The following is a 10,035-nucleotide window of genomic DNA, read 5'->3' on the forward strand; positions in this document are numbered from 1 at the left end:
TTATGGAGGCTAGGGGTGAAAATAGACTGGCTAAAAAAGAAAAGAGTGTGGAGGCTCATAAGTAGGTGGGTGAATTTAGTTACATGCCATGTGTTCGCTTTTTGCTTTTTGGAGGGGGAGGTTGTCATAATGTGTTGTGTTGTCCACTCTGGCTCAGAGGGTCAGATTAACAAGGAGTCCAGGTCCCTCTTTGCAGTGGTCTCCTCACAGGGCACAATGACAGGGGCGATCCATCACTTTCTGTCCCTAACAGAGAGGGGGTCAGTGGGGGTAGATGCTGTGGGGCTGGGCCTGGCTGTGGCTGTCTGATGGAGGGTTGTGGGGAACAGGATGGGGCTGGTTAAACTTTAACCAGCACTCTTCCTACATACTGAAGGACACATTCAGCCACCATTCTCTGCTGTGGGAGATTCTGATGTTTCGTCAAACCAAGATCCATGACCTGCCGCCCATTGGGAGCCCCTCTCGCCCACTCATGGCCCCGTGACCACCTGCTTCCATATGGACCACTATGACAACACGCCAAACCTCTAGCTAAAGCGTGGGAAGAAAGTGACTCTGTGGTCTCCTCTCCATCTGTACATAAAGCAAGATGCTATATTAAGCCAGCCCTCTGCACGTGTCACACAGCTCTATGATATACTAACCACAAGTTCATATTCAAAATGGTCTTGCCTCTGGGTTACGGCTATTTCCTGAGCAGTGTTGACCCATCTTTACACTGGATCAATATCAATAGTCTTCTTTGTGATTGTAGCAGGGTTAGTCCTGGGGCACACCATGGTTACAGCATGAAAAATGATGGCTGGCCTTTTGATAGTCATTTAATACATAGTTGCACACTTTGATAGAATTTGGCAAAAGCATCTCCCTGGTGAGTTAACAATGCGTACTGAAAATCATATTTCTGTGGTGACCTATTCAATCTTATCCCCCTGTTCCAGGAAAAAAAACTGCAATGACAAATGGGATGTGAACACACTCTGGGTGGCTGTGGGTCACACCAGGTGAAGAGCAGGTTGGAGGTGTTAACCCAATGTGTTCCTGTTCACTGGTCCAATCATCTTCATTGATTGAGCCAGTGATTGAGAGGGTCCTACCTTTCTTTATGATACCAGTGGGAGGAGGCTGAAGTCAGGGAACAAACCATAAAGGAAAATGAATAACGAAGAAAAAATACTGTGAACTAGCAGTAACTTGATTAAGTTATAATTATATAATGCAAGTAAATGCTAAGATGTTTAAAACCCCAGATTTGTACATCATATTCATAGGAGTGGGAGTCAGATGACAGCCTGATTTAGCCTGATGAAATGACTTCCACAACACTTAATAATGCAATAATTTTAGCCCATTTGACATGGGATGAGTGAGGGAGTCACACTGGAGGAAGGGGAAAGGAGAAGACTTTTGGAGGTTGGTGGTTTGGGGGGGTTGAAAAAAGAGTAGGCGGAGAGAGAAATAAGGTGCTGCTGGGTGGTGGAGAGAAGAGGTGAGTGAGAAGAAATGAGAAGGAGGGAGCTGGGGAGCTGTCCATTTGTACAAACCTAAGAATCTGTCATGTGTCACGTTGTGTTTTCTTCGCTGCACTGTTGAAATGGTTTTGACAGCCAAGACTTTCTCTCCTTCATCTATGCTGCAAATGACATTACGGAAATTGTGTTTGCCATGTTACCTAGGTCAGAGACTCTTGGGAAACTGGCAGGGTCACAAGGGTCAGGCACGAAGAGAGGAAATACTGGAGGGAGAGAGAGTGGGAAATACTGGAGGGAGAGAGAAAGAGAGAGAGAACAAGATAGAATAAACAAGAATTAAAGTCTTAATTAAAATCTATTTGGAACATAATGAACATGGAACATAGAAAAGTGGTTAACATAATGATAATAATGCTCACTGTTAGGATGAAATAATATGTGATGATATTTAGAACGGGAGATTGACAGGCGGATCGGTGCAGCTTCTGCAGCAATGCGGTCGATGTACCGATCCGTCGTGGTGAAGAAGGAGCTGAGCCATAAGGCGAAGCTCTCGATTTACTGGTCAATCTACGTTCCGACCCTCACCTATGGTCATGAACTTTGGGTCATGACCGAAAGGGCAAGATCCCGGATACAGGCGGCCGAAATGAGCTTTCTCCGCAGGGTGGCCGGGCGCACCCTTAACATTGACCACACTACTGGATGTAATTTGCTTCAACATCAACAAAGCTCACCTGGGTAAGGATGTGTAGGGATTACTCCGTCCATCTTGTACACAAGGCTGTGTCTAAGATTTGCTACTTCATGTCTCTTAGGGAATGCTCAGACCCATAAATATTTTAGCAGTTGAAATGAACTGTCCTCTCAGGGGGGCAATACTGTGCCTGATTGCCCTGGCTTGATGTTTACAACCCAGGTAGGTCTGGGTTGACCTGGACCATGCTTCTCACCATACAGGTCTATACATCTCTAACCTTCACTAACAAGGACCAGGGGAGCTGCAGGAACGAAGCTCCTCCATAAAGCACAATTACAAGCTAAAGGCAGGATTTTGTGTTGTTAGATGTGTGAATTTGCCCTTTACAGCTCACAATCAATCTTTAATGAGTCATTGAATATCAACTGGATTTGTAGGAGCTGAGTGTCAACTTCCATGAGTGTAAACCGAAGGCAGACAGTGAAGATGGAAGAAAGTGGGGGAAGGTGGAACGTTTTACACAGGGTTTATATGCAAAAGTGGTTATAGTCAATTACAATTACAATCATTCACCATGGGAAGGACAACCAGGATAATTATACTCAGGACCCCCCTTGAAGCTACTACAGTAACTGCATTACAATAGAGCAAACACTGGTGCAAGAAGGATGAGAACAGAAGTAAGAGTAACATATCTTTAACAGAATTTTAGAATTCTGATAAATCTGTAAAATCACAGCTGTCACAATAATTGCTGATTAATCACACCAGCCACAACACCCTTGTCTGGTCCCCTACGCAGACTTCCGCAGGCCTGGAGCACATACTGGGACTCGTAGTAGGGCTGGGGCAACACCCTGGACCCTAACCCCCTACATGGCAATCTCTTTGTGGCTGCGCTGCCTGCTACTGATTAATAGATGTAGTCTTGTGATCAGAAAGGCTTGGATGTGGCTGAGGTCCTGATCTCTCTGTGTCTGAGAGCTACGAATGGGTCTAGTGGACTGAGACAGATGACGCCTTGATGCTGACCCCTGTGGAGAGTCCTCCGGGGTGGAGGAGCAGGCCAGGGGGGCCTGGGGATAATGGGACCCCTCTCACAACTTTTAAAAGAGAACATGTTTATGGCTACTTAGAGGAAATTGATTTGATTGTGCAAGAAACACATGTGTGAACACCCCTGGCACTTTTATTGGCTATTTGTCTTTTAAGTCACAGCTAAAGAAATTTATGCCCACACCGGGGTTTCAAGAGAGTGGGTGCTTGGCTGTGTGTGTGTTTGTGTGTTTAAGAGAGTAATATATAAATATGTGTGTACATACCCACATATGAGCGTGTGTGCCATGCACGAGAGCAGGTCATGATAAGTGATGCACTGAAGGTGCACTTTAACTGGGTGTCAATCATGAAGTATCACCCCTAATGACTAAAAGTGCATAATGAAGGCACTGGCAGAAATAAAACAACAAGATTTGTTGGGACACATTAATTCTCTGAATTGATGTCAACAGGCAGCTACTTTCTCCTGCACGTGTTTTCCTGCTCATGCATCTTGACTCTATTAAATGACAAATGTTTGAACATGAATTTCAGCTCATGATTTAATTGGGCTGTTGAAAAAAAAGCAGACAATTTCCTTTCTGCCTTCAGGGATTTTACTTTTTTTTGTTACTGTTTTTAGTGTATAGGTTACAAATATGAGGGAGTGAGAGATTAGAACCTATGAACTGCTGATTCATGACCTGATCCAGGTCTGCAACTGCATATAATTACTAGATATAGTAGAAAAACATAAAAAAACCGCTCAACTCTGTTTTGTGGTCATTTTTAGGGTGACCAGGTATAGGTCAGTTCAGCTCCTTTTAATTCCACTCTTTTCTATTTTTACTCTCTTCTCTCATTAGCCCCTTTTCTTTTTCTTTATACACTTCACTCTCACATGATCCCTCTTCAGCAGTGTTTCTCACCCTTTTTGAGTTCTGACCTTTTAAAGTAAAGGAAGCTCAACTAACGACCCCTTGTCACAGGTTGTGTAAGTCTGGAGTTGCGAGCAGTTCACCCAAGAAATGATGTTCTCTTCTTTGATGATCTAAATAATTTGTATAAACCAGAGAAGCTATTCCACAATAATAAAATAAGGATTTGAGAAAAGCAAGATAAAAAATAATTATTATTTAGTTTTTTTATTTTACTCTTTCTTATCAAAGTTCCAATGCCCAGATTAGGCAGCACTTTACAGTCATATTATATATTTTAAAGGAATTATTTCTTCATTAAGCCTGTGTGCTTATTGCCATTTTGTTAAAGTTCAATTCACCTTTTCTTCCCATTATAAATCAAAGGCCAGCAGAGTTGTGACCTTCTATATCCCTAAATAAGACTATATTCTTTTATAACCAATGTCGGATCAAAGTTGAGGAGGTTGCAGAAAGATGGATGGATGACAGACTGACGTAATGAAGGTGAAGAATGTTCTTGCTGAAACAACTAGAGGGATAAGAGAAACTCAAATGAATCTAATTTATGCAAATTAAAGGTTCTTATCAACTGGTAATTGATTTACTTAGATACACGCATACATGGCTGTATTGGTAATGGACTGATGTAGGGCCCCGCTACCTTGCAGTTCGTCTGCATCAAGACAAATCAAATTCATCTGTCCATCCGTTCTCTCTCTGCTACCATCCATCAGCCTGATGGCATTGCCACTGATAAAACTAACACGTGTGTGATGCATGTTTGACTGAGTGTATCTGTGGATTTTGTGTGTGTTGCTCGATCATACTGTACAGTTACCTACACAATAGCTAACAGCATGATGGGAACAAAAAGGCACAGAGCAACATGTAACAAACAGACAAAAGAAAAGCACGGGTCAAAAGGTTATTCACCAAGTCTTTATGATCTAATGCCTTCCAACAACTTTATTATGTATCTATTTAGTTGCCATTTATTTACAGGCAGTATTGATTCTATTATCCTGCTGGTAAAAAGGGTTCATAGAAGTCTGTGCTCATCTTAATGATGGAGTATGTGTGTGTGTGTGTGTGTGTGTGAGCACCTGGTGTGTTTTAATGGTGCATGCTGTGGCTGAGCACTGAGGCGTTGCCTTGTTGTCAGTCACTTGGAAGAGTGTCAGAGAACTCGGTGTGCTGCTTGATTTCCTACCCGTACATCTTCACATCAATCAAATCTATTTATGCCATAGAGTGTATGTTAATGTCTGTGTGTCTGATAGAGAGAGAGTTATTTGGCCATCCCCAGGGGGACAGGGCCTCTGCTCCTTTCTCTTAGGTAATGGAAGCAATGTGTTCATAATCCTAGTGAATGACTAATAAAAGAGAGTAGCGCCTTGGGTCTGTTCCCTCAGCAATATTATGGCTGAGTATTAAACTGAGTGCCTGTGTAATACTGTCAAGTCACAGTTTTCTTAAACAAATTCCACATGCACATAATTTATTTATTTTTCTCGCATATCTCCATATTCACAAATGAAATGAAAAGTGCTCTTCATGAGGAGCGATTGTTCTTCAGTGTCAGTGTGGAAGCTGTTTATAAAATCCTGGATGTGTGAATCATCACTGCCGTTGAATCTATTGAGACACCTGAGGTGCTCGTGAACACCGCCTTAATGGAAACCAAACGCTGCTTGAATACTAATAAGCCATGACACCATAACCCGCAGCCCTCCACCCGATACCCCTGTACTCTCTATAAACGCTCTTTAATGGCCTTGTTAGTGTTATACAAGACGCTCATTAGCCACTTTAATTGGTTTGGCTGGTGTTGACAGCAATGCCGATTGGCCGAGCTAGTCTAGAGGATTAGTGAGGTGGTCTGTGGGGGTCAGTGGTAGGGTGATGTTGGTGAGTAATGTGGTCATAGAAGGTCTGGTGTCCAAGCAAAGGAGCTGATTAGGATGGCCGGTGAGCAGGGGGGGTCTTCCTATGGCAACATGAGCTCATTCTGTCTCGTCCCTAACTAGTGAGGTCTATGAAAATCAAGGCCAGAAGGGGCGGGTCAGGACGTAGTAATTAGAGGACAGCTATGTTTCACAATGATCAGGCTCCAGTTTTGTATTGATTATGCCAGTTATTGTGGGGATGATGTCACTTTGCCTGTATCTGTTGGCTATCATTATGACTGATATTGGTGACTGGAGAGGTGTGTTGTTGATGTTTTCTGACATCGGTACAATTTGTTTCCCTTGTAGCTAACAGACTAAAGTTAAAGGGGATGCCACTGATTTTACACATCAAAGACTTTTTAAATGTGTTCGAGAGTGTTACAGAGTATGTGAAAACCATTGTATAAAGCCTTTTATGGCTCCACAGGGAGCTGTGCCAAATCTCTTAAGATATCTCTCCATCTCTGACTGAAAGTCAGACGTTTGAGTTGCATTGTGGAGTACTCCTTTGAAGGAAAGGTGTAGAGTATTTCAACTTGGGTGGGGCGCTGTTTGGTTATTTGTCCATTATTACTACTCACCACACATTTTACACACCACCTCATTTGACACATGTGGACTCTGCCAACAGCGATGTCCATTTTTACAAAAATAACATTTGTCTTTGAGTCTAACCAAAAGTAAACAGCAAATATAATCGCTTGTCTGTTTCTGTAGCTGTTGTACCCAGGGAATGTGGGTCATATTAAATCCACTACAGCCAGTGCTTAGGTCAGCCCACAAGTTGACCTGGAAGAATGTGAAATGAAATATATTCTTTAAAAAAGTTATGAAAGATGTGGAACTGAATTAAGTAGAACTGCACATATGAATGAGGCTTTTGTAGAAGTTTGGCCAATTTCATTTCCTAATAAACCTTTGTCACCGAAGACATTTTGCCATGTCACAAGAAGAACGGGTGTAACTGATAAAACTTAACAATGCCAGAATTCTTTTCAAAGTCTTAACTTATAAGCTCCTGGTATTGTGCTGACTTGCTGTCACACTGTAATGGCTTAATGGGACACTTGAATAGAACAGAGCCCTTCTTAATGTTATTAGTAATACCTTTGCTTTTCCTACTTTAACCGAGTCAAAATGTGTGCTGTGTAAAAGGCCTCAGATCATCCTGAGTAGACATAAGTACAGAGTAGATGCTCTCCTGTATTGACTTCCAGTGGCTGTTTTATGCACAACCCTTTTTTTGCTATTCATCTTTGATCAAACTATAAAAGGAGTGAATGAAGGGGTGGAGTCCAGCCATCCCTCTGTCCACTCACTGCACTGTCCCAGCCTGGACTCGTAATTATGATTGATTTGGGTCTGGGACATATATTGCTTGGCAGGCCTTTTCTAACCGTACTTCATCACCAGACATGGCTAAATGCTTTAAAAGCATTGAAGTACCTGAATTACAACATGGCATCACCTGTCTATGGGAGACTGTGTGTGTGTTGGGTGAGGGTGAATGTGTGTGACAGAGTAAGACAGATCTCACACTTGGCTCTCCTCTCCTTTTATATCCATCCCCCCACCCCCCAATCATCTCTGTCCCATTGATTTGCCCCATAAAAGGTGTTTAATTCAATCAAGAGGAAAGTGAGTGCCTGTTTTTCTGGGTCTCCGTCGATAGCGGTATAATCAATTAGTCGGCCTACTAGACCTGCCTCTCTCACACACACAGCCACTCTTACACTGGCTTGAGTTCTAAAATCTCTGTACATAGTTCTGTAAAGGCAGGACAAAATAGATGAGACATTAGTACTACCAGGTTTTAAAAGGACATAAAGCTGCATATCATCCACATAGAAGTGAGACTTGATATTATTTCTGTTCAAGATTTGCCAGGATTATGACCTGGATTAATAATCTGATGAGAAAAATATGACCATCTTGCATCCACTACTGTGCATTGCTAAGTGTACATTAGGTGTTTAAGAGAAGCAGGAGACTCTCTACCACACTGCCTGGTGGGCACACACTGCAAAATCACCCATTTAGATCTTAGACACCAAAACTACAAGGTCAAGTGTGTGCCCTTTGTAATGACTGGGATTGTTGATAAAGTGAGTTAATTTAAAAAAATTTAAGAAAAAATGTAGGGAATCCGAATTAAAAGAGGAAGAAGTGTGGTAAACTCACCAGCAATAAAATTTAAAACATCTATTTTCTATAAAAAATAATCTGATTTTAGTTTTCAGGTTGTTTCTGTAGAGGCTTATGTCCACAGGGCAACAACGCCTGGACAATGTGAGAATGGCTAAATCTCTTCTTCTTTGCCCATTGTTCAGTTGGCAAATGACAAATCTGCCAACAGCCAAAATTTGGTAAGGAGTGGGACAGACAGCCCAGCTGACCAAATCATTACTTAAAGGCTCGGACAACAACTGTGCTGTATCGTCGGCTGTACTGATGTATATTTCCACACATTACACACACATTCCTCTTGGCGTAGTTTCTAACACTGTATGTTGTAGTTGTCTTCACAGGAGTACCAACAGAGTGCTCAACACACTCGAGTGCACAAACACAGGACACCTAACCACTAGACAATAAAGGGAATTAAGAAATAAAAGGTCATATTCATCAAAATCACACAAAACTCTAACATCCAGTAAATTAAACAATATTTCATAATCACCCTGACAATAAGACAAGAGACAGCAATTTGGGCTGAGAGCTTCTTCTCAGTGGAGGAGTGCACAAAAATACACACACAGGCGCACACAATTATCAGAGCGGACAAGCTCGGGAGACCCCAGACACTCCCCTAGTACCTGCCCAATCAAGTGTCCAACAACACACACCCACCCAGCCTTCATTTATCTTGTCCAAGAGCGTATGAGTGTGTATCAAACTAATTAACACCGTGAACCATCCCACACATGGACCTAACCCAGACACTGTGGCGCTGTCCAGGGACATGGGAGGTGGGTAATTAGCCTTCCATTATTACAACACTCTCTCTCTCTCACACACACACACACACACACATGCACACATATCTACAACACACACACACACCAGCCATTAGAGGGGTAGGAGGAGGGCGGGAAGTTTGTGTTCCAGGGCTTGTTTTGGGTCTGAGGACACCGGAAGGTCACAGTTAACAATCTGTTTAATACTGGTTGCTATGTGATTTGGTCATTTTTCTTCACCTTCACCAGCAGACAACAGCTGGGCCAGCAGTGGGGTGGAGTACTTTTTGAGGCAGAGTGGAATTATTAGTATTTTATTTATACCTTTAACCACCTAACATACTTTCTTGAAAGCAATAATAATGGCTACGTTTACCACGGTGCTTGTTTGCACACTTTTCTTGTTCTTCACTGCTGTACTGTATAGTGTTTGATTTCATTTACTGGGCAATAGGTTTCACTGTCCACCTACTTTATTTGTTTTTTTATTTCACCTCATAGTGAGGCCATTAACATGACCATTCAACTGAATGTACTTGGCACCAGCGCTGATTTCAATACGAGGTGTAAGAGTTCAGAAATCTCCCACTGTGAAGTAATGGTCAGAAATTCTCCTGTTTTAAATGGTTTTTGTATCATGTTCAGTAGAAAAGTCATTGCAAAATGTATAACTCATTATATAATTAAATCAGCAGTGCACATACCCAGTTTTCTGCCTGTCACATACTGATAGCTCTGAATTGGTTGCAGCAATAATTGTGTCCGATTATGTGGTTATTGTTCACTGTCTCAGTGAAGAGCTGGAGATAGTACAGGATGGCAAGAATGAGACATTAGTCATCTGCGATAAAACAGCCAACAACAACAATGCAAACACACTGCCCTTCAAGAAAGATCCGCTTCTCCAGAGCTAACTCCAACCTGAGGCCATATAGTGTGCAGGAAAAAGGTGCAGGTGGGATGAAGGTGTAAAAAATCTCATAACTCCAAGCTGGC

This window comes from Monopterus albus, unplaced genomic scaffold (assembly GCF_001952655.1).
Source record: "Monopterus albus unplaced genomic scaffold, M_albus_1.0 scaffold91.1, whole genome shotgun sequence".
Taxonomy (NCBI): domain Eukaryota; kingdom Metazoa; phylum Chordata; class Actinopteri; order Synbranchiformes; family Synbranchidae; genus Monopterus; species Monopterus albus.